General features: G+C 45.0%; 1 protein-coding gene across 4 annotated transcripts in view; it reads left to right on the top strand.

Annotated features, from left to right (window-relative positions):
- Positions 1-25,216, top strand: part of LOC308576951 (uncharacterized protein) — a 121,249-nt gene that overhangs the window by 7,461 nt on the left and 88,572 nt on the right. For 3 of the 4 annotated variants that reach the window (XR_014003300.1, XR_014003301.1, XR_014003302.1), the window contains exon 2: positions 4,663-4,809. The gene's annotated coding sequence lies outside the window, so the exon portion shown is untranslated. Of the gene's footprint in view, positions 1-3,556; positions 3,573-4,662; positions 4,810-25,216 lie in introns of those variants that run through there. The other variant, XR_014003303.1, reaches the window with a different exon arrangement.

Genomic DNA, 25,216 nt, shown 5'->3' with positions numbered 1-25,216 from the left:
GGGGGGAGGAAAAAAACCCGCAGGAACTCGCAAGACATTTTCGTCTTGCGAAGCAAGACCATAGGAGATTCGTTTTGCGAAGCACCTCCAAAACGGAAAACTCTTTCGTCTAGTGAGTTTTAAAGGTCTTAAGGATGTGCCCTTACTTACTAGCGGGAGTTTAGCACCACGGAACTCCATAGGTTTTCCTTCTACACAAACAAATCCAGATTACGCTGCAGGCCAGCTCTTTATTGGAGGTAGTTGTAATCCAGTACCATTGACGGCAGCACACACATTCATACTCCTGATGTTAACTCCTAGATTAGTTCATTCATTCATTCATTCATTCATTCAGCAGAGCAGCCGCTGTTTAGCCTAGGGGATTCTTGTAGCGCAAGTGGGCTGAGGGGAGGAGGGGGAAGTACTGAGTTTCCGTACCTTGACAGAATTCCAGTAATTTGTCAGAGCAGTTGACCCTGACATGACTTAGCCATATCCCAGAAGGATGGTGCTTGGCAGTCTGTTACTGCTGGAGAAAAGCTTTTAGCAGTTGGCAGGAGGACTGTCCATCCTTTTTTTTTGCCGCAGCTAGCTTCAATCTCGGAGAGCCATGCAGCTCTTTCTGCGGCAGATGTGAAGCTTTGTAGGTGCTGAGCACTGCATATTTCTCTCAGCACACATGCCATTCTGCTGCTGCCTTGGGCGGCTGTGTACAAAGATACCAGGAGGCCAGTTATGATAGAGTGGAGCTCTCTCACTCTGGATCGTCCACTTCCACCCACCTGGAAGGTCACTTATCGTAGTGCTCATGCAATCACGGGCCAGGTAGATCATCCGTTTCGTCCTCCAGTTGCTCAGAATAATTTTACTGCACATCTGCCCCAAACCTGAATCAGAAGAAACTGCAAGAATTCATTATTACATAAGCGCCTGGTTAGCTGTAACACTCCTCCCATTGCAGACCCTCAAAGTGTCCCTATTTTCCAGGAACAGTTCCAGATTTACAGAAGCCGTCCCGGTTTCTGATTTGATTCTGGAATGTCCTGCTTTTTCTTAGGACGTCCCTATTTTCATCGGGGGAAATGTTGGAGGGTATGGAGTTATGCAACCCTCGAGCCAAGGTGGTAAGTAACTATGCAACCTTTAGAAGACATCTGAAGGCAGCCTTGTAGAGGGATTTTTTTTTAAAAAATGTTTTATTATGTTTTTATATATGTTGAAAGCTGTACAGAGTGGCTTGGGCAACCCAATCAGATGGGCGGGGGATTAATAAATAATAATAATAAAATAATAATTTATTTATACCCCGCCCATCTGGCTGGGCTTCCCCAGCCACTCTGGGCGGCTTCCAACAAAATATTAAAATACAGTAATGCATCAAACATTAAAAGCTTCCCTAAACAGGGCTGCCTTCAGAGGTCTTCTAAAAGTCTGGTAGTTGTTGTTCTCTTTGACATCTGGTGGGAGGGCGTTCCACAGGGTGGGTGCCACTACCGAGAATATAAACAAACAAACAAACAAACAAACAAACAAACAAACAAACAGGGCATCTCTATTTTCATTAGAGAAATGTTGGAGGGTATGCCAAGGTTTCTAACTGGGTATGCAGAAGAGTTGTAGACTCCTCCTCACCACTTAGATGAACAGATGTCGCCACGATCTGTAGCTAGGATTTCCCTGACATTGCAGCCTTCTTGAGAAGCAATGCTTCAATTGTTGAATCAGCAGAGAATGGGGCTGTGCTACAAGGCCCCTCCCCTAACACCACATGCGCCAGCTCCCTTTGCCCCTTGGCATCTGTGCATTGGCACGTCTACCAGCCTCCCTTGCTACAAGCATCAATGCCGAATGTGAACAAAATTCGGTGTGGGCTTTGAGCCCTTGCTTCTCACTCAGAAATTATTCAACACTTGAGCATCTCTTCTGCAGAGAGCTTTGTGATCAGGGCCAATTACAGGGGTCCCCTAGTGGTGGGGATGTGGCCTGCACATTATGTTCAAAGTGGGCCTCAAATTTAGACACCTGTTAATGGTTTTGCATTTAATAACTTATTCTTATGGTCAGTGGACCAAAATGTGACATACACTCTTAGCTTAGAGCTGCAAATAAGATGTGTGATGACAGGCACAGATTTTTGGTAAATGATGTAGGTTTTGCCATAAAGAATATTGTAAGTAAATAAGTAAGTAATAATAATGATAATAAAATTATTTATACCCCCGCCCATCTGGCTAGGTTTCCGCAGCCACTCTGGGTGGCTCCCAACAGAATATAAAACTCAATAAAACATCTAACATTAAAAACTTCCCTAAACAGGGCTGCCTTCAGATGTCTTCTAAAAGTCAGATAGTTGTTTATTACTTTGACATCTGATGGGAGGGCGTTCCACAGGACGGGCGCCACTACCGAGAAGGCCCTCTGCCTGGGTCCCTGTAACCTCACGTCTCGCAGTGAGGTAACCAGCAGAAGGCCCTTGGAGGAGGACCTCAGTGTCTGGGCTGAACGTTGTGGGTGGAGACGCTCCTTCAGGTCTAAACTGATATAAAAATATATCAATTCTGATGGCACAACAGCAGACTATGATGACTGTGTCCTTTCAGATCCGCTGAGTATATAAACCAGGTGTGAGGAGCCTTTGACCCTCTATGTGTAGCTGAACTACAACTTCCATCATTCCTGACCATTGAGCTTGCCCACTAAGGCTGATGGGTATTGTAGTTCATCAACATTTGGAGAGCCAAAGGTGCTCTACACCTGATATAAACAAACCACAACTAGTGACAGCTGCCTTATGCCCCACCCCCTTTATGGTGCCTTATTTTGGGTTTTATGTGTTGTCATTTTTAAATATTTATCATGGCCAGGAGCCCCAAAAGTTGGAAGTGACCCCCAGGTCTCTATGGATCTTTGAGGGGACTTGTTAATGGTGATCCCATCCATGGACTGAGTGTATCTGTTGTGTGTTAGAAAGATTGTGTTTACAAATAAAACATGGTAAGCACAGAATTTAATAATTTAATTGTCTCTGTGTTAAGAAGGACAGGTCAGAGGCACACCTGAGCTCAAGGCTTGCTCTCATGGTGTGTGTTGTGTGGTTCAGAAACAGAAAGGGAAAATAAGGCATATAAAAATCCATGTAAGTGAAGACACAAAACACTCATAGCTTATAAAAAAAGATTCCGATATGGGTGATCTGGATCAATGAAGTTTTAATACACACACTATTAAACCATGGGTAAGTGAGCTTATGAAACGAGAAATGCTGTGTTTTTATGTCAAAATTACAGATTCCATTAAAAGTGTTATCACAGGAGTGATTGCTCAGGTTGAATGACTTGAGGCAGTTCAGGTGGAGCAAATCAGTAATGATTGGATGCAATTTAGTTGTCTGGTTCTGCTGTGTTCACAGGAGAAATAGTCCTGTGAAACCACAGGAAGCAGCTGAGAAACAACCAGAAATGAGTTGTGGAGGGCTGAAAATGCCACCTCTGAAGTGGAGAGGGGTTAATTAACGCTGAAGGAGACAGTGACCGGTAGACTGTGACAAGTCGTACGTACTTTGGAAGGTCTTGCCTAAAAGCTTCTCTCAGGTAAGCGGGTTGTCTAGGATTGGGTAAAGATTTTCTAGAGATCAAACATGAATCTTAAGAGAAATTAAGCTCTGAGAAACAACTGATTAAGCCCTGATTTTATGAATAGGAAGACTGGTACATTTTTAAACACAGCCAACTGTTGCAGTGCTTAAAGTTGAGCCAAAGGACTATGTGGAACGACGCATTTAGTTGCAAAGAAAGAGAGGAAAAGATATAAAAGTACAAAGGCAGCAAAGACTCATCATGATCTATATCTCATTGAAAGCAATTGTGTGGAACACAGGCCTGGTTTATGTACACAACAGAACGGTTTGGTAGTGTTTGCTTTTTGCATAAAAACTCACTACATGTAAAAAACTAGAATAGCAGGGTGTGGGCTTTGCTGGAACCCCTTTCCCTTACATGCTAGGCTTTTAAAAAACAACAACAAAAATCTTGCAGAGAACTCTAAACATGAATTTATTCTAAAATGAAAAGCACCCTAGTCCAAATTGGCACAGTCCATTCTGCCACCTCAGTATTTCTACTGCCACATTTTGCTGCATTCACACACCAGGCCTCAGTTATGACTTAACACTTAACAGGTAGTGCTTGTCACCTGTGCACTTCTCAAAAGCCAAATAATAACATACAGTAATCACAACTGAGGCAAAGGTTCAATAAGGGACGTGGGTGGCGCTGTGGGTTAAACCACAAACCAGGACTTGCTGATCAGAAGGTCGGCGGTTCGAATCCCTGTGACGGGGTGAGCTCCCATTGCTCGGTCCCTGCTCCTGCCAACCTAGCAGTTCAAAAACACATCAAAGTGCAAGTAGATAAATAGGTACTGCTCTGGCGGGAAGGTAAACGGCGTTTCCGTGCTCTGCTCTGGTTCGCCAGAAGCAGCTTAGTCATGCTGGCCACATGACCCGGAAGCTGTACGCTGGCTCCCTTGGCCAATAAAGCGAGATGAGCGCCGCAACCCCAGAGTTGACCGCGACTGGACCTAATTGTCAGGGGTCCCTTTACCTTTACTTTAAACGTTCAGTACTGCTCATTCCTATAGTTGCACTGGAAATAGGTTTGTCTTTCTCTCGTCCTCTGCTAGCTTTTGACATGCAGAGAGTTTTCCAACAACATGCAGTTTTCCGCCTGCAGTCTGAAGGAGCACAGCTGTTCAGCCGCATCTCCTACTGCTGGACCTCTGACACCCCTCTGAGTCTGCGTTTGACACCCTTCTTGAGTCTGCTTGAAGGTGAGTGTGAAACTGGCAGAGCCCAGCGTTCTGTTCCATCTGTGTTGTGATTTTTGTGGGTCAGACATGCTGAAGGAGAGGTGGGGAAGCATCCCGTTTTATGGCAAATTGCAGTAAGCAGGGTGTGTTGGACTTTGCAAATACTGGCTTTCCGTTTTATGGCAGTACTGTGAAGGTTACTCTTTCCTACAGACCCAGCCCTGCCACGCAGCACTGCCTGAGTGTCATCTGTATAGTCTACTAGCTGTTTCATACATACCTGCTGTTGCTCAGGTATTCTAAGAAGCCAAAAAGTCGGTGAAGTTTTGATATCGGCAGTTAAAATGTGTTCACTGTATTTTTTTTTATTATAATGTTTTAATTAATTTTTGAAAAGTTTTAATACCTATAAAACACAGTGATTTCAAACATTAAAATGCAGAGTTCTTTAGAACTCTTAGACCACCTTCCAGCCCTCCATCGGTTCCATCTTTAAGATTAAATTTACTGCATCTTTTACCTTTATCTATCTATTATACAACCATAATTACCATTAAAACAATTCCACATTACAAGTGTCTTTACATCCCTGCCAAAGATTTTTAATTGTTTACAGTGGTCTTTTAAGTAAATTACAAATTTACTCCAGTCTTTAGAAAATACTTGATCTTCCTGGTTTTGGATCTTCCCCATCACTTTCACCATTTCCGCATGTTCCATCAATTTCATCTGGCATTCTTCTTTTGTAGGTATTTCTCCTTCCTTCCATCTCTGGGCTAGAAGCATTCTCACTGCCATTGTTGCATACATAAGAAGTCTTTTATCTTCTCTTGGAAACTCTTCACCCAGAATACCTAGTAAAAAGACTTCTGGGTTTTTTTTAGCAAATGTATTTTTAAACATTTTCTTTAGCTCATTATATATCATTTCCCAGAAAGGTCTTCACTGTATTGTTTTTGGTGCCTGCTAACACCTCCCCCCTTTTCCTTTTTTGCTTCAGCAAGCCTGCCCAGGCATGCAATCTTAGCAAGTAATTTTATTTTTAATTGTTTAAAATTGCTGATTCCTGTTTATATTTTATTTATAATTGTTTGACATTGCTGGCCATATTCATATTTTAAATTTCATGCTAACTTGTTTTTAAATTTTTGTTTTTATAAGGATTTTCTTTTAAATGACTATTTTAAGCAGTGTCCTTTGTACGCTGCTTAGAGGTCTTCCAATGACTAAAGTAAACATATCAGTTTTGCTAGGTAAATAAATAAACAAATATCGGCCGCAAAGTGCTCACCCGCCAGCCCCTCCTCACCATTAGGTTCAAAGTCTAAAATGACCTAATCGCGACGTTGCCCATCTCTGCTGCAAAGTGCTCTCAGGAGTGCGTGCATGTGCAGAAGGAGGAAAGTGGTTACTTAATCCTATCCCTGCCTTTCCCCTCAAATTCTCCCACCATCCGTTTTGATCCCTGCTAGTCAGTACTGGATCTGGGTGGAAGTTGCTGTGTGGGAGGGTCAGGGTAAAGGAACTTGGAACAAATCACTCCCCCCTCCCAAGGGCACTTTGCAACTTGGCATAATGTGTGACTGTTAATACAACCAGTGCTGGATTTACATATAAGCCAAACAAGATATAGTTTAGGGCCCCACTCTCTTGAGGGGCCCCAAAAAAATTAAAAGGGAAAAAACCTGGATGTACATTTCCAAAACGTAAGATAAGTTCAACAATTACAGTGGATGCTTGGGTTGCGAACGTGATCTGTGTGGGATGCACGTTCGCAACCTACAGTGGCATGTCTGTGCATGCGCAAAGCGCGATTTAGCGCGTCTGTGCATGCGCAACCGCCAAAACCTGGAAGTAACCCATTCTGATACTTCCAGGTTTTGGCGGTCTGTAATCTAAAAAAGGATGCGGGTGGCGCTGTGGGTTAAACCACAGAGCCTAGGACTTGCCGATCAGAAGGTAGGTGGTTCAAATCCCCGCCACGGGGTGAGCTCCCGTTGCTCGGTCCCTGCTCCTGCCAACCTAGCAGTTTGAAAGCACGTCAAAGTGCAAGTAGATAAATAGGTACTGCTCCGGTGGGAAGGTAAACAGCGTTTCCGTGCGCTGCTCTGGTTCGCCAGAAGCGGCTTAGTCATGCTGGCCACGTGACCCGGAAGCTGTATGCCGGCTCCCTTGGCCAATAAAGCGAGATGCCCCAGAGTCGGTCACGATTGGACCTAATGGTCAGGGGTCCCTTTACCTTTACCTTTAATCTAAAAAAACGCAACCTGAAGTGTCTGTAACCCGAGGTATGACTGTGCTTTGATAAAATACACATTTTGTTATGTGCAAATGGCTTTAGATACCTATTAGGTACATAAATTACCATATAGCATACAGTGGTACCTCGGGTTACATATGCTTCAGGTTACATACACTTCAGGCTACAGACTCCGCTAACCCAGAAATATTACCCCGGGTTAAAAACTTTGCTTCAGGATGAGAACAGTAATTGGGCTCTGGCGGCGCAGCGGCAGCAGGAGGCCCCATTAGCTAAAGTGGTGCTTCAGGTTAAGAATATTTTCAGGTTAAGAACAGACCTCCAGAACGAATTAAGTTCTTAACCCGAGGTACCACTGTATATCCAACACAAAAAAACCGCGACAAATTGTTGTTGACAAAGGACTTCTGGACATATAAATGGTCCCATTACCTTCAGTGGTTTAGGGCCTCAGCAAACCTAAACCTGGCCCTGAATATAACTGGTGGCTATAGTCCAACATAGGGTTTGCCCCTCACTTTCTTAGGATGGGTAAATGGTCCATGGCTTACCCAGTGGATTGCCATAGAAGAAGAGGAGGAGGAGGAGTTTGGATTTGATATCCCACTTTATCACTACCCGAAGGAGTCTCAAAGCGGCTAACATTCTCCTTTCCCTTCCTCCCCCACAACAAACACTCTGTGAGGTGAGTGGGGCTGAGAGACTTCAGAGAAGTGTGACTGGCCCAAGGTCACCCAGCAGCTGCATGTGGAGGAGCCGAGACGCGAACCCGGTTCCCCAGATTACGAGTCCACCGCTCTTAACCACTACACCACATACCCTTTAACATGGGCAATATCCATGGACCTCTAACATAAACGCATGTAAGTGTCTTCGCAGGAGGAACCCATCTCCCCCTCTCTGCAATCTTTTCAGCTTCTGGATTTAGCTTTGCTCCATTTCCTTAATCACTGCCTTTCAGGACACGGGGAATAGACTGCATTCAGCTTTGCATATATAATTGCATCTGTGACCCTTGACAGCTTTAATCAACATATGGAATTTAAATACATGCCGCTATTCCCCCGTGGCTTGGTTAGACGTTTAAATCTGCCTTGAAATCAATAGCCTGCATCAGTGACTAAATAAAATTAGCAATAGGCTGGAAGTGAAATGGAAGCTACTCTTGAAGAGTATTTGCAGAGAGCGTCCATCCGCCCCCCGCCCTTCCAGGAGGCTGTGCCATCTGGAACTCTGACATTTCCAACTGCAATGCTAGCGATGGAGAGCCTTCAATAACCGTTTCGTCACCAGCAAGAGGGGCTGTACATGGAGCTGATTTGTAGTTTGGCGACAGAATAGTTCTGTCCTGGTTAACCAGTGGAAAGGCTTTACCTGGCAAGATGGGTGGAGGGCGACAAGAGCTTCTGTGGTCGGAAATGTTTAAGGACAGCAGTTTGGGGCCACATAACACCGGTCCTGAGAGATCTGCATTGGCTCCCAGTACATTTCCGAGCACAATTCAAAGTGTTGGTGCTGACCTTTAAGGCCCTAAACGGCCTCGGTCCTGTATACCTGAAGGAGCGTCTTTATCCCCATCATTCATCACGGACACTGAGGTCCAGTGCCGAGGGTCTTCTGGCGGTTCCCTCATTGTAAGAAGTGAGGTTACAGGGAACCAGGCAGAGGGCCTTTTGGTAGTGGCTCCCGCCCTGTGGAACACCCTCCCATCAGATGTCAAGGAAATAAGCAGCCATCTTATCTTTAAAATACATCTGAAGGCAGTCCTGTTTAGGGAAGTTTTTAATATTTAATGCTGTATTGTTTTTAACACTCGATTGGGAGCCGCCCAGAGTGAGTGGGGAAACTCAGCCAGATGGGTGGGGTATTAATAATAATAATAATAATAATAATAATAATAATAATAATAATAATTTATTATTTGGATAGGTATTTGGCCTCTTGGCTGGCACCTGCTTCCCCCCACCACGACAGATAATTAATGCACACACACACTTCGCACATGTAATTTTGGCACGCTTTTAGTTAGGTAGAGATATTTGGTTGTGGTGCGTAATGTTGAATGAAAGTTTGTCAGGCACCATTAGCAAATGACCCAGAAAGCAATGGAAGATAATCGGATATAAGTGTCTCATGTCCCCAACCTTAAATTCATATACGTATCTGTAATGGTTGGGAGTTACTCATGCGTAAACCTTCCCGTTTGGAAGCTTGGTTGCATAGTTTAAACCGTTTTGACTGCACAGCCCATCTCAGCGTGGCTGCCTCAGTCACTAGCAGAATCTGTCTGTGGGCGTTTCTTAAACCTTTGCCAGCATAAAAGCTGTTTGACACCCTATCGTCTCCGCCTCTCATTGCGTGGAAGTCTCCTGCGCAGGGAGGGCGTGGGTAGTGGAGGACCAGTGCTCTCCTCACTGACTTCCAAGGAAGAATCCCGGAGCCCTTCCACCTCTTCTGCCATTTGCTCTCCTGGATCCTTGGTGTTACGCTGATTTCCTTCCCCCTCTATCAAGCTACGTCTCCCCCTTGTGCTGGTACCTTCCCCTGCAGAATCGGAGAGCCTCTCCTCCTGTTGCTCTGATGTCAGTTCCCTGACAGTATCCATTTGCTTTTTAAAAAAGTAAATCTGTACATACCAAAGAGCCAGTGTGGTGTAGTGGTTAAGAGCGGTAGTCACGTAATCTGGGAAACCGGGTTTGCGTCTCCGCTCCTCCACATGCAGCTGCTGGGTGACCTTGGGCCAGTCACACTTCTGTGAAGTCTCTCAGCCCCACTCACCTCACAGAGTGTTTGTTGTGGGGGAGGAAGGGAAAGGAGAATGTTAGCCGCTTTGAGACTCCTGAAGGGGAGTGAAAGGCGGGATATCAAATCCAAACTCTTCTTCTTCTTCTTCAAATACACATGTGCATGTCGCTCAATACATTCTTTCATTCTTTTTTGTACACAATTTTTTGTCTAATGCCCACATTTTTGCTAAATGCCCCCCCCCCCAATATGCATTTGTGCACATTACTTTTCCTAACATACTCCATTTTGGACACTCTTTCCCCTAATATACTTGTTTTTGTATGCTTTTATTTGGTTTTCCAATGGGACTGCAACGTTCAGAGAAGTGCACATTTGGAAAGGTAGCTATGCTTTGGTTTGCGCATTTGGGTTTGGGAATCGCGAATAATCTGGGTTTGCATTAAGATGTGAAAGGAAACTAATTTTTCACTTCATCCCTGGCTCAGAAACCAAACCAAACACTTGCATTTAAGCTGATGTTAGCCTGGGAGCTCCTCCTTTACTTTGTTTCAATTGGCTGAATTTGATTAATGAGGATAAAAAGCATTTCCTTATCCCGCCCCCCCCAACTCACAAAAAATGAGGTTTAGACTCCTCTAAAAGAGACTTTCAAGCAGACTTTGAAATTAAGAGAAAAAGCACTTTTAAAATAGATTTTATGTTATTAGCTTAAAAATGCAACGAAATGTAAAGCCCCACTGACCTGTTTGAAGGTCCAAATGGAAGCAACTTGGTCAGTCTAGAAGGCAGGTAGCTGTTTTGCAGTACAAGGCAAAACCAGGTGTGTCCACTAGGTGTCTCTCTGTGCTGTGTGTACAGACATAGACCAATGGCCTGCCTTCTATTTTGCAAAAGTGTTGGGCAGCCAAACAGTGCTTACTGTCAAAGAGATAAAAAAATTCCTTCCAGTAGCACCTTAAAGACCAACTAAGTTAGTTCTTGGTATGAGCTTTCGTGTGCATGCACACTTCTTCAGATACCACACGAAAGCTCATACCAAGAACTAACTTAGTTGGTCTTTAAGGTGCTACTGGAAGGAATTTTTTTATTTTGACTATGGCAGACCAACACGGCTACCTATCTACTGTCAAAGAGATGTGAAGCCTTAGCCATGAATGATCTGCTAGCAAGGGCTGGCTGCCATAATGGACTGCCATGCTTATGCCTAGGTGGCGATGTGGAGAGAATTCTGTCATTATTCTAGAGATGGACTAAGTGAATTATAGTCCATCTTTCCTCTGGAATTGCAATTCCCCACCGCCTCCCCATTTGTTTTAACAGAGAGTCCAGGCGACATCTTTGTCAAATCATTGTAATTCATTGTTTTCTGTGTTGATTTATGTCAGTTTTCTGGATTGAATAAGGGACGGTCGCAGCTTATCCAGTGTGGGATGGCAAAACGCCGCTATTCAGGCTTAAAGACAGCTTCTCCCAAGCCTGGGTCTCCAGATGTTGATGGACTACAATTCCCATAATCCCATTGGGCATCATGTGGAGTTGATGGGCGTTACAACATCTGGGGACTCAAGTAGGGTTGACACCTGTGCTGTATAATACAGGATTGTCTCGTATTTCAATGTAAAATGTTATGTCCTGTATTGATACAGTTTTGTCCTGTATTTCAGGTCTTCTGTCTCTTTCTCTACCAAGTTGGGGATCCTCTCCAAATGTATGTGTTGGAAAAGGTGTGTGATACGTCATGTATTTAAGCTATGGGTAGCCAAGCATAGACAAATTTACAAATTTGTGTGTGTGTGTGTGTGTGTGTGTGTGAGAGAGAGAGAGAGAGAGAGAGAGAGAGAGAGAAAGAAAGAAAGAAAGAAATTCAAGAGGTACCATCCTGTTAGACTGCAATACATTGTAATGGATTGCTTTGAAGTCTGCACCAGATGAACAAAAAATTGTCCACCAACTTCTCCGCGCACCCTGTCCTGTATTTTGCCAGAACAAAGGTGGCAACCCTAGACTTGAGACTGGGAAAGGCTGTCTTTAAAGGAGATACATTCCAAATGAGGGACGCGGGTGGTGCTGTGGGTTAAACCACAGAGCCTAGGACTTGCCGATCAGAAGGTCGGCGGTTCGAATCCCTGCGACGGGGTGAGCTCCCGTTGCTTGGTCCCTGCTCCTGCCAACCTAGCAGTTCGAAAGCACGTCAGAGTGCAAGTAGATAAATAGGTACTGCTCCGGCGAGAAGGTAACCGGCATTTCCGTGAGCTGCTCTGGTTCGCCAGAAGCGGTTTAGTCATGCTGGCCACATGACCCGGAAGCTGTACGCCGGCTCCCTCAGCCAATAAAGCGAGATGAGTGCCGCAACCCCAGAGTCGGCCATGACTGGACCTAGCTGAAGGTTTTGTTTGGCTCTCATAATAGCCATGGCCTCTACACTGTGTCATGTGGACTTGCTACTTTTCATATGCTGCTTATCCTATGTTCTGCTTGCTCACTTTTAGAGGTGGACAAATCCTCTTCATCATCATCATCATCATCATCATTTTATTATTTGTATCCTGCCCATCTGGCAGGGTTGCCCCAGCCACTCTGGGCAGCTTCCAACATATATAAAACACAAAACATTAGAAACTTCCTGACACAGGGCTGCCTTCAGATGTCTTCTAAAAGTTGTATAGTTCTCCTTGACATCTGATGGGAAGGCATTCCCCAGGGACTGCGCCATTGCTGAGAAAGCCCTCTGCCTGGTTCCCTGTAACTTCTCAAAGTGAGGGAACTGCCAGAAGGCCTTCGGAGCGGGACCTCAGCGTATTTTCACTGAAAATGCAACTTTTCAAATGCACTTTTGATAGGTTTACTTGAGCTGAGAACTGGGCCAGAGCATTCAACAAGAGCAAAATCAAGCGAATAACTAGCCTTCCCTGTTCACTATATACTGAGGGAGAGCCCAACTGCACATGTCACACCAATGACATACCTAGCAATCATGTCACGTGTTTTAAACACTAGATTTGAGGCAGTTCTTCCCATGATGCTTGTAGAGATTGCTGTGCAATAAGCCTTCCCTCCCCAGTCTCAATTTCCATTAAAATCCCTTCCCCCCTTCCCCGGTGGGGCAATTACCATTAGGGGGTGGGGAATCCCCCAACAGAGCCATGTTGTCATTCTGGGTTACTGCGATACAATGCCAGGAACTTGGTCACGCTTCAAAACCAGTCGAGCTCATCTTCTGCAGGCAATAAAAGTATAATAGTTGCTCACACAGAGCAGTAGGCTGAGTAGACTGAGAGTCTATCAAAAGCATCCACTGCCATAAGCACCCTCCGTGTAACGTCTCTTCCATCTAAAGCCCTTAATGACAGGCTATAAATTATATGGGTGCCAGAGCATGCAGTGCTCATCAAGGCTTTAAATGTGGAAATGTCACTGGAGGAAGCTTCTATTTGAATGAGGCTGAGCAAGGGAAAGTTGTAAATCCTGGCTGTGGTGTCAGGTGAGCACCCTACCCACACTGGCTGCAAGGCTAGTAAAAAAATTACGGGCCGCATTTGTGAGCAGTAGATTTTGTGCATCATGACACACTTTCCCCTGAGGGTTTCCTGCAGCACTCTTTTATTTTGCTTTTTCATTCGCTCATGGCATAGCAGACTCGCCGCTGAAACCACTGCTAAACATTAGTAAATACACCTTGCATTTTGCAAACATATGTTCTGGATTACCACCCCTCCCTTCTCTGATGATTGTCAAATCAAGTGAAGGAGGAGATTGTCATCTTCCCGCCTACCCCCTGTTCTGTCACATTCGTCCTATTTTCAGATTTCTCTTCTTGACTGTTGCTGCAAATCCTCCTTCCTTAATCTGGCACCAGTGTGGCTTCCCCAAGGTCACCCAGTAAGCCTCATGGCTGAGTGTAAACTAGGACCCTGGTCTCCCAGATCTTAGTCCAACACTATACCACACTGTCCTCTATAGAAGTATAGCTGGATAGGGAGCAGTGTATGCTTGGGTGTCAGAGAAAGAAAGAATATTATGTTGTTGTTGTTTAGTCGTTTAGTTGTGTCCGACTCTTCGTGACCCCATGGACCATAGCACGCCAGGCACTCCTGTCTTCTACTGCCTCCCACAGTTTGGTCAAACTCATGCTGGTAGCTTCCAGAACACTATCCAACCATCTCGTCCTCTGTCGTCCCCTTCTCCTTGTGCCCTCCATCTTTCCCAACATCAGGGTCTTTTCCAGGGAGTCTTCTCTTCTCATGAGGTGGCCAAAGTATTGGAGCCTCAGCTTCAGGATCTGTCCTTCCAGTGAGCACTCAGGGAATATTATAGAAAGTATAAAATGTTTGTGTTTGGTGTGCAAGGGAGCTGTCCATATGTATGTATGTATGGATGTTTGTTTGAGGTTCATAGCTTGCAGGCACGGACAGATCGCAAACTGGTGCTCAGCTCTCATAAATGAACCATGATGCGAGAGGAGCATGGGGTAGATGAGATAACAAGCAGCTGTGCTTCTGATCGTATCATCCTACCACTGTTGACAGAGCCATTTTTAACATTTCCTTCATGGATCAAAGTATGCATGTTCCCTTCACTTGGTCATTGCTAAGCGAAGGTGGGATTTTTTCAGCCTGTCATCTTTCAGTGGCATTTTTCAGCCTGCCACCTGAGCTAGATGGGAAAACAACAGGCTGGCAAATGACAAGTTCTGGCTCCAGGATGCCCTAGATGCCATCTGCTTTTGCAAGTGACAGGTGACTCCCCTGCCAAAATGTGTGCTACAGCTGCTAGAAGCAATGATCTTTGAATGGTACCCAATCTCGCCATCGAACCATTGCAAGTTTGAGCAAGGCCAGTGAAAGGAGAGTGCTTGTCAACTAATGTTGGAGAGAAAAAAAACTTACCTCCAGATTCATTATCTGCGTGCCCAGGCTCCATGTAGCTACTATGGCTAATGGCCATTGTTAGACCTATGCTCCGTTAATTTTTCCAGCTCTTAAAAAAAAGAAGAGGCTAAGCTAATGGCCATCATCACATCTTTGGCCTTGGCCCAGTATACCTGAAGGAGCATCTCCACCCCCATCGTTAATCCCAGACACTGAGGTCCAGCTCCAAGGGCCTTCTGGTGGTTCCCTCACTGTGAGAAGCGAAGTTACAGGGAACCAGACAGAGGGCCTTCTCGGTAGTGGCACCCGCCCTGTGGAACGCCCTCCCATCAGATGTCAAGGAAATAAACAACTGCACAACTTTTAGAAGGCTGCCCTGTTTAGGGAAGTTTTTATTTTTTTATGTTCTAACATGTTTTAAATATTCTATTGGGAGCCACCCAGAGTGGCTGTGGAGGCCTGGCCAGATGGGTGGGGTATAATAAATTATTATTATTATTACAGTGGTGCCTCGCAAGACGGAAAACCCGCTAGACGAAAGGGTTTTCCGTTTTGGAGGTGCTTCGCAAAACGAATTTCCGATGGGCTTGCTTTGCAAGACGAAAATGTCTTGCGAGTTCCTGCGGGTTTTTTCCCCTCCCCCCCTTTTCCCCAAGCCGCTAAGCCGCTTATCAGCTGATCCTAAGCCGCTAAGCCGCTTAACAGCTGATCCGCTAAGCCGCTTATCAGCTGATCTGCTAAGCCGCTAATAGCGCTAATCCGCTAAGCCGCTAATGGGCTTGCTTCGCAAGACGAAAAAACCGCAAGACGAAGAGACTCGCGGAACGGATTCTTTTCGTCTTGCGAGGCACCACTGTATTATTATGAATCAATGGAAGAAAGAGAAGCATTTATCTCCATTCAGGAAGTCACGTCCCTTAATTCTCACAACTCAAACTGCTTAACTCTGAGGTGGGGTGGGGCTTTTCCAAAATTAAGTGAACGCATGGCACTGTATACTTTCATTATTCCTCAGCTGGTTTTCCTCCATCACACACACACACCTTTACCTTTATTGGCTAGAGCTGCTCTTCGTGAAGACTTGGGTTTTTGCCATTTGCTGCAGTACTAATGCGACATGTTCTTATTACAGCCTTATGTTAGAGTGGACTCTGAGTGCATGGGGATACTGGGCCTAAAGGCTGCAGCATATATGAGGTCTTAGCAAAGATTCAAAACCCTGACAGCATGGATGAAACTGAACGAGATGATCTCATCCCGATCCCTGAGTGGATATTAATCCACCACGCAGAATGAACCATACCACTTGGCAGCGTTGCAAGTCCCTCCTTGGGGAATGCCTAAGAATAGCAGGTGTGTGTGTGTGTGTTGTGGAGGGAGGGAGGGAGTGGGCTACAGACAGGGAAAGGAGTCTGCAGGTGTACTGGCAGAAGTATACGGCTCCCTGGACTGCACTTGTCTAAAGCCGATTCGATTAATAATCCCTTTACTTGTCATCGGATTAACCCCTCCAAATGGGAATTATAGGTGTGTGGCAGGGAGGGGGAAGTTTACAAAATGTACAAGCAACCTTCGAGAGACTCTTCTCTTTCCTAACTGGTAGTCTCTAGAGAGCAGGATTTGAGCTACAGCTTGCCAATAGATGAAACGGCTCGTTCCTGTTTCAGCGCTGAAGTGTCACCCAGAAATGCAGTGTAGAAGTTGAATCTTAAAAGGATGCAGATTTGAGGTTTTCCTGTCAGACCCCCCCCCTCACGCCTTTTTGGCATGCAGAGCTGGCAGCTAAAAAGCACATTATTAATATTATGTAGGTGGAGAAAGCTACTTATGTGCCCAACTGATCCTTGCGTTCTGCAGGTGAGGAGTGTCTGGATGCTGATTCATTGAAAGGTCCTTTCCACATAATATAGGAATTGGGCCTTTAACATTGTGGAAGTCCTTCCCCTTGAATAGTAGACAGTTGAATAGTTGTCTTTTCAGTGTCTGCTGGAGGGTGCTATTAGTGTGCTTTGTTTTTATTATGTATTTTTTAATCTTGTATTTTTATGCTGTGAACCGCCCTGACATCTTTGGAAGAAGGGTGGTATCCAAATTTAATAAATGAAATGAAATACAGTCATACCTTGGAAGCTGAACAGAATCTGTTCCGGAAACGTTCGGAAACCAAAGCACGGCTTCTGATTGGCTGCAGGAAGCTTCTGGCCGCGGAAGCCTGGTGGGGCGTTCGGCTTCCAAAAGTAGTTCACAAACTGGAACGCTCACTTCCAGGTTTGTGACATTCAGGAGCCAAAACGTTCGAGACCTAAGCTGTTCGAAAACCAAGGTACGACTGTATAAATAAATAAAATAAAATAAAATATTGAAGACCTTCCTTTTCAACAAGCCTTCTGAGATTTGTATATGAAATTTGACTCATACAGTGGTACATCAGGATGCGAATGGGATCCATTCTGGAGCCCCGTTCGCATCCTGAACAGAACGTAAGACACGACTGCACATGCGTTTCACCCTCTTCCGCGCATCCACGTGACATCATTTTGACCGTCTGCGCATGCGTGAGCTGCGAAACCTGGAAGTAACATGCTCCGTTACTTCCCAGTCGCCACAGAGCGCAACTCGAAAATACTTATCCTGAAGCGTATTTATTCTGAGTTATGACTGTATAACCAGCATGCTTGAGTCTAATTAATTCATGAAGGGGTTAAAACCATAGAGTAAATTGTCCTGTTTCAGGAGGTGTCTTCATGTTGCTGTCACTCTAGCACCAGTGTCTAGAAACACCCACAGTGAGCTTCATATCAGAAAAGGGAACTGAGCCAAAGCCACGCCCCCAACCTCAGCACTCTCGCTTAAACTCATGCTTGGATTTTTAAATAATCAGCACTGATCCCATTGTGGCTTGTCCTGCTAGCTCACGTGTATGTACCTGGCTGAAAGAAAAGCTGCAAGCCTTAGCAAACTACCCACAGCCTGTTCTTGTGCGTGGAAGGAAGTCCCATAGAGCACAATGTACCTTACTCTTCTGCAACTGAGCGTAGAATTTCAGCCTTCCTGAGGATTCCTAAGCATGTTTACTCGGAAGTCACATCCAGTTCAATAGGATTTGCTGCCAGCATGTTTAGGATCGCAGCCTGGATTAGTTATAAAACCATTATTTGCACGGGGCTTGTCTGGAGTTCCTAAACATTGTTTTTTAAATCATCGACCTCAGACAAATTAGTGGATAATATATATTTTTTCTCCCCCACATTGACGGTTTGTTATCAGAGGAAATGTCCTTGGAATCAGGGCTCGCTGTTGTTTGAGAGCTTTATCTGTGCGACAAATTCCATTCTGTAGGCTCTTATGCCAAAAATGGTTAGATGCACATTCTTAGGGAATGACTGTTTGGGGCACTGAGTATGAACTCATTGGATAGTTTTAATAATAACAAAATTCTTTCAGATTGTCCAGAGTGTTCAGAGCACCCATACATGCTATCTTCTTTCATTCTCACAACAACCAGCTGAGGTAGGTTAGGCTAAGAGAAAGTCACTAGCCCAAAGTCACGCAAACATAAACCCTTAGCAGATTGAGTGTTTAGATTTGGACCGGAAAGACCCAATTGAAACACTCTTGCCTGTTGTACTGAATGTGGTTAAGATGTGTAGTCCACTTTTCAGGGATCAACTCACTAAACAATTTAAGGCCGATATATTTGAAGGGCTGGCTTCTTCTGCATGAACTGTCTTTTACAGTCACCTCCATGTCTAGTTGGCCGGGACAGAGCCTTCTTAGTAGTGGCTCCAAGGTTGTAGAATGCCCTTCCATGGGAAGTTGGGGCTAGACAGAACATATTTGGAAGCTGCTGTGCTGCCAGATACAGCAGTTCTTCCCAAGAGTATCAGGACAAAAGGAATGAGGAAGTGGAAGGGGAACCAAAACAGTTTAATTAACAATAAACAGCAGGCATGCAAAGCATAAAATAAAACATACCCGACAGGGGCTACCCAGTCTCCCCTTCAGCTGCCTGGAGCCCCAGGTAGAGCAGCAGGAGAAAGACCCCGACCCTTGGTTTCCCAGCATCAGGTCCTTTGATCTGGGTAGAAGCTCTCTGGGCCCTTCCCACCTATGGCTTTTATAGCCTGCCTTGATGTAATCAAGTGCGCCTCATATTACTCATGATTAGCACAGGACCCTGAGATGGAATTAATACAGAGCGGCTGAGAGTCTCCCACTACCTGCAGCCGGGAATCCAGCCAGCACTTGCAACACAGAAGAACCCAAGAAATTCCCAACAGGTGTGTGAAACACAAGAATCCAGCATACCTCAAACTGGGGATGTTAAAGGGAAAGGGACATGCCACCTAACTCCTCAAAATACAATTGTCTTCAGCATTTCCACTACAGCTGCGCGGTAGGCAGGGGGGCACGTGGGGAGGAGAAGGTGAGGAAGTTCTGTTGTGTGAGCGGAAGTCACATACAGTGGTACCTCAGGTTAAGTACTTAATTTGTTCCGGAGGTCCGTTCTTAACCTGAAACTGTTCTTAACCTGAAGCACCACTTTAGCTAATGGGGCCTCCTGCTGCCGCTGTGCCGCCGGAGCACGATTTCTGTTCTTATCCTGAAGCAAAGTTCTTAACCTGAAGCACTATTTCTAGGTTAGCGGAGTCTGTAACCTGAAGCGTATGTAACCTGAAGCATATGTAACCTGAGGTACCACTGTATTGTGAAGTGACTTCATTGGATACAATCCACTGTCACAGAATATGTCAGATTTGTCAAGTCGTTTTGTTGCTCAAATTTGGGTATTATGGATCAGATTCCGCCTACTCTTTTACCCAACCAAGATGTTTTTTCAGTGAAAGCTATCCATTACTGTCAGCATGTCTAGTAATTCTACTAAGGTTATAAGTCTATAAAAATAGTTTAGTTCCTCAATATGGTACCAACCACCCCATTTTGAAGTCTGTATAATTAGAATTGTGCTGACGGATGAAAGTATAATATTGTTTTCCACTAGCAATGTTCTCTCGATAAAGAGATGTTTAATCGCTCATCAGTGTCGGAAAGAAGGCTAAGTGAGGAACATTTTGCTGTATTAAATGCAGAAGACAGTTCAATTTTATCCATAAGTGAAATATAAAGAATAAGGTTTTTCCATCACAATCATTACAGAGTTTACACTGTTCAGTCTGCATTTTTTCAGTGAAGCTCCACAAATTTATTGCCCTCTCGGGCTAAAGGCATGAAACCGATAGCCCACTTGGATATTAGATTTTTAAAAATTATCTATTATTGACTATGGGTTTTTTGTTTTACACAATTAAGGCTGCGAACCTTACCTGGGAGTAAGACTAACTTAACGGATTGAGAGTTACTTCTGAGTAGGTATGTATAGGATTACATTGTAATGTGGTTGTTTTTCCCCCCCCTGTGAAAACTACTCATTTTCAACGCCCAACATGGCTCATCATTTTATTAGGCTCATAGATTGACAAAAAAGGGGCTACCTTATTTTTTTCACTCCAGATAGTAATGCTAAGGGATTCTGTACCAGTAATATCAGTAGATGGAGGGGATCTGGGTAGGAATAGTTTCTCAAATCCCTTCAGCCCTGTGGCGTGACAAACTCCACTTGCAGAAATCCCTCTCCTGCACGACTACTAATGATACAACCGCTCTGCGCTCTCTCTCATGTTGTACCTCATGAAAATTGCATGGGGGAGAATATATTCCATTTAAATTGAAACAGCTTTGGATAAAAGAAGAGACTAGAACACTCAATCATGGAGGAGTGTTTTTGTTTTTTTTAAGGGTAGGGTGATGTTGTTTCCTTCTAATCCAAAAAAGAAGGAATCTTTCATCTGTTATTAAAGGTGACTTGCTAAACAGCCAAGAACATAAGAAGAATAGAATTGTAGAGTTGAAAGGGACCATGATGGTCATCTAGTCCAACCCCCTGCTGTGCAGGGATCTTTATATATATATATATATATATATATATATATATATATATATATAGTGGTGCCTCGCAAGACGAAAAGAATCCGTTCCGCGAGTCTCTTCGTCTTGCGGTTTTTTCGTCTTGCGAAGCAAGCCCATTAGCGGCTTAGCGGCCTAGCGCTATTAGCGGCTTAGCGGCTTAGCGCTATTAGCGGCTTAGCGGGCTTAGCGGATCAGCTGATAGGCGGCTTAGCGGATCATCTGATAAGCGGCTTAGCGGCTTAGCGGATCAGCTGTTAAGCAGCTTAGCGGATCAGCTGTTAAGCGGCTTAGCGGATCAGCTGTTAAGCGGCTTAGCGGCTTTGGATCAGCTGATAAGCGGCTTAGCAGCTTGGGAAAAGGGGGGGGGAGGAAAAAAACCTCGCAGGAACTCGCAAGACATTTTCATCTTGCGAAGCAAACCCATAGGAAATTCGTTTTGCGAAGCACCTCCAAAACGGAAAACCCTTTCGTCTAGCGGGTTTTCCGTCTTGCGAGGCATTCGTCTTGCGGGGCACCACTGTATAAATTTTTATTAGTTTTTTAACATACCATTTTCGACAATAATTAAACATACTTTTACATCTTATTCAATTTTTTTGACTTTCATCAGTCCTGTCTGAAAATTTCCCAGTCTAATCTCTTAGTATGCATTTCTTATTTTCCCTATTACATTTCAGACTCATAACCAATATCTCTATCTTTTTCTACTTTGTAACACTTCGTATATTTCTCCTTAGAAAACTTCTTGTGGTCCTACTAGCGTAATTTGTTGATTACAGTTGTTCTTCAAATAATTCATATACTTCTTCCAATCTTCTGTAAATCTCTGGTCCCGCAGGTTTTGAATCCTTCCTGTCATTTTGTCCAATTCTGCATAGTCCATTAATTTTGTCTGCCATTCTTCTTTTGTCGGAATTTCTTCTTGCTGCTGTGCAGGGATCTTTGGCTCAAAGTAGGGCTTGAACCCTTGACCCTGAGATTAAGTGTATCATGCTTTCCTAACTGAGCTATCTCTCTGCTGCTCTCAAATATCAGGCCAATGGCCCTTCTTAGTCCCACATCCTGTTCCCACAGTGGCCAACCAGAGATGCTATGGCTGCAGTCCTACACCCACTTCCCTAGGGATTTACTTCTAAGTAGGCATGCATAGGATTGTGCTGTAAGCAGGCTTTGGGCTCTTGCAGCAGATATTAAAATGCCAGCCATGTGGAGAAGGGAAGTGATGTTTGCTTGCTTGCTTGCTTGTTCCACGTGGCAGGAGCTGTTCAGAGCTTTTAAAATGGCTTTTATCTCTCTAGGCTTCTTCTCTGCTTCTTACACAATCATATCAGCTGTAGTAGATAGGTAGCCATGTTGGTCTGCCATAGTCAAAATAAAAAAATTCCTTCCAGTAGCACCTTAAAGACCAACTAAGTTAGTTCTTGGTATGAGCTTTCGTGTGCATGCACACTTCTTCAGATACACTGAAACAGAAGTTGCCAGATCCTTCTATATAGTGAGAAGGTGGGGAGGGGTGTTACTCAGAAGGGTGGTGGGAATGGGAGATAGGCAGATAGCTGAGAGAGCCTCTTGACGACTCTTAACGACTGTAATAGGTCTTACAGGAAAAGGCAAGGGGTGGGAAGGTCTTACAGGAAAAGGCAAGGGGTTTCTCACCTTCCCACCCCTTGCCTTTTCCTGTAAGACCTATTACAGTCGTTAAGAGTCGTCAAGAGGCTCTCTCAGCTATCTGCCTATCTCCCATTCCCACCACCCTTCTGAGTAACACCCCTCCCCACCTTCTCACTATATAGAAGGATCTGGCAACTTCTGTTTCAGTGTATCTGAAGAAGTGTGCATGCACACGAAAGCTCATACCAAGAACTAACTTAGTTGGTCTTTAAGGTGCTACTGGAAGGAATTTTTTTATATCAGCTGTACTTCTACATCCTCATATACCGTATTTTTCATCCCATAGGACGCTCCGTCCCATAGGACGCACCTACTTTTTTGGGGGGGAAATAAATGAAAGTTTTCCCCCTTTATTTCCCCCCCAAAACCAGGTCGGGGAACAGTGGGATGGCGGTGCTGCGCCTCCCCGCTGTCCCCCGAGCTTGTGGGGCTGGCCGATGTCTGCCCGGCGTGAGGGGCGCTCTGCTTCAGGGCGCCCCACGCGCCGGGCTGCAGGCTGCGGACACCTGTGCGAAGCACGGGGCGTCCTCCGGAGGGCCTCCCATGCTCCGCGCTGCCGGCTGCCGCTGCAAGCCTTGCGCGCCCGGGGGAACTCCCCCCGGGTGCGCAAGGCTTGCGGATAGATTCCTGGAGCCTGGAGAGCGAGAGGGGTGGGTGCGCACCGACGCCTCTCGCTCTCCAGGCTTCAGCGAAAGCCTGCATTCGCCCCATAGGACGCACACACATTTCCCCTTCATTTTTGGAGGGGAAAAAGTGCTTCCTATAGGGCGGAAAATACGGTGTGTGTGTGTGTGTGTGTGTGTGTGTGTGTCCATACGCACTTTGAATATGGTCTGCCTGGGAACAGTTAGCTTCTGCTCAGGAAAAGTGAGTGTTTGCTGGCTGCTCTGTTTGATTGAATGAACACAACTGCTGTAGAAGAGCCCAGGTCTGTTCCCAGCTACGTTTTGTTGTTTACGATCTGGGTTCATACTTTTGCCATTAGCTTTTTCATGGGTCATGCATGCAGCCATTTCCATTCTGGACTAGAAACCCGACCTTCTTGGATCTAGCTGGGTGTTCAGCTGCCTTTGCTAATTGCTGGAGAGGTGAGAGGGGAAAAAGCTGTACAATCTAAAGCAATGCGCAGAGAGTTGAGCTGTTCCAAATTCCCCCCTCCCTCCCTCTTTCACACAAACAGAAACAAAGATGTTACATCAAGAAATAGAGATTTCCCACACATCTCAGAGGCAAGGATTCCTCTTTCTGTAATTACTGGACTTATGGGACGCGGGTGGCGCTGTGGGTTAAACCACTGAGCCTAGGGCTTGCTGATCAGAAGGTCGGCAATTCAAATCCCCGCGACGGGGTGAGCTCCTGTTCCTTGGTCCCAGCTCCTGCCAACCTAGCAGTTCGAAAGCACGTCAAAGTGCAAGTAGATAAATAGGTACCGCTCCAGCGGAAAGATAAACGGCATTTCCGTGCACTGCTCTGGTTCGCCAGAAGCGGCTTAGTCATGTTGGCCACATGACCCGGAAGCTGTACGCCGGCTCCCTCGGCCAATAAAGCGAGATGAGCGCCACAACCCCAGAGTTGGTCACGACTGGACCTAATGGTCAGGGGTCCCTTTACCTTTACCTTACCCTGGACTTATATGGGAACTTGTAATTATTCAACTCCAGCTCCTATCATTCCCAGCCATCAAGGTCAGGGATGATGAAAGTTATCAGAAAGCAACATCTATAAGACTGCAAGTTCCCCAAGTTCACTGTAAACCCCATTGAGTCAAACTTTACCTATTAATTCCAAGTAAATGTGTATAAGACTTTGACACCAGCCCACAATAGGGCTTGCCTAGTGAAAAGCTGGAGACGTGACTGTTCATCAGAACCTCTGTGTCTTTACCTGGCCTTGTAAATAAAAGAAGCAGAACTGGGGAAAAGAGTAAATTTAATAAGCAATAAAAATGTCTTTGTTTTGCATACTTTATTCAGTTTGCAGCACTTTGCCTTTCTTGACACAGAAGATGTCTTACCAAGGTGCCGATTAAAATAAAAAAACAGAGCACACTAAGCTCTGCATAGAAACTATCCATTATTTAGCAGAAGAACAGTGCAGAAGATGCTGGACTCAAACATGAATGGCAAAGAAACTGCAGGAAGTTCTTATTTGGAACATAAAAGGCAGCTGTTCTAGCCGTTTAATGGCCCTTTTGCTGTGTCACCAGAAGATGCTGCTGCCACAGCTACAGATGGAACTAATTGACCTGAACGACTCACAGATGTTGACAAACAAAAGAGAAAATATCCAGCGTATTGCCATTGTCTGAGCCAACAAAGCCAGGGGAAACTTAATGAAGCACCAATTAAGATTTCCCTCTATTTTAAAATAAAACCCCCCAATGTGATGCTCTCCCTCTTCAGTGTAATCCTGAGAAACATGTTCCTATTTTGAAATGGCATTTTAAAAACCCCTAATCTCCCACCTCCAGCTTAACCTAGCCTGCACAGCAGGGCCTTACAGTAAAAGTACATCGTATCACATACCCTCCAACATTTCTCTGATGAAAATAGGGACATCCTAAGGAAAAGCAGGACATTCTGGGATCAAATCAGAAACTGGAATGGCTTCTGCAAATCCGGGACTGTCCCTGGAAAATAGGGGCATTTGGAGAGTCTGGTTTCAGTTAATCCTGACAACAACTCTATAATATCTTCATGGCGTATTGTAGGGGGGAGTTTGATTAACAGCATGGTGGCTTACCTAATACTACCCTGTGAGTTCATCTTGTGAGGAATTCCTAAGACCACAAGATGAGCTCTGCTCCAACAGTGATCACCCAGATGCCTGCAGGAACTGTAGCTTCCAGCAACTGGTCTGCAGAAGCATGACTGGAGGCAGAACATAGCCACCAATTTCCCATCTCTTGAGATGT

This window comes from Podarcis bocagei (assembly GCF_964188305.1).
Source record: "Podarcis bocagei genome assembly, chromosome: 17".
NCBI lineage: Eukaryota > Metazoa > Chordata > Lepidosauria > Squamata > Lacertidae > Podarcis > Podarcis bocagei.
This window is presented reverse-complemented; position numbering and strand designations above follow the sequence as displayed.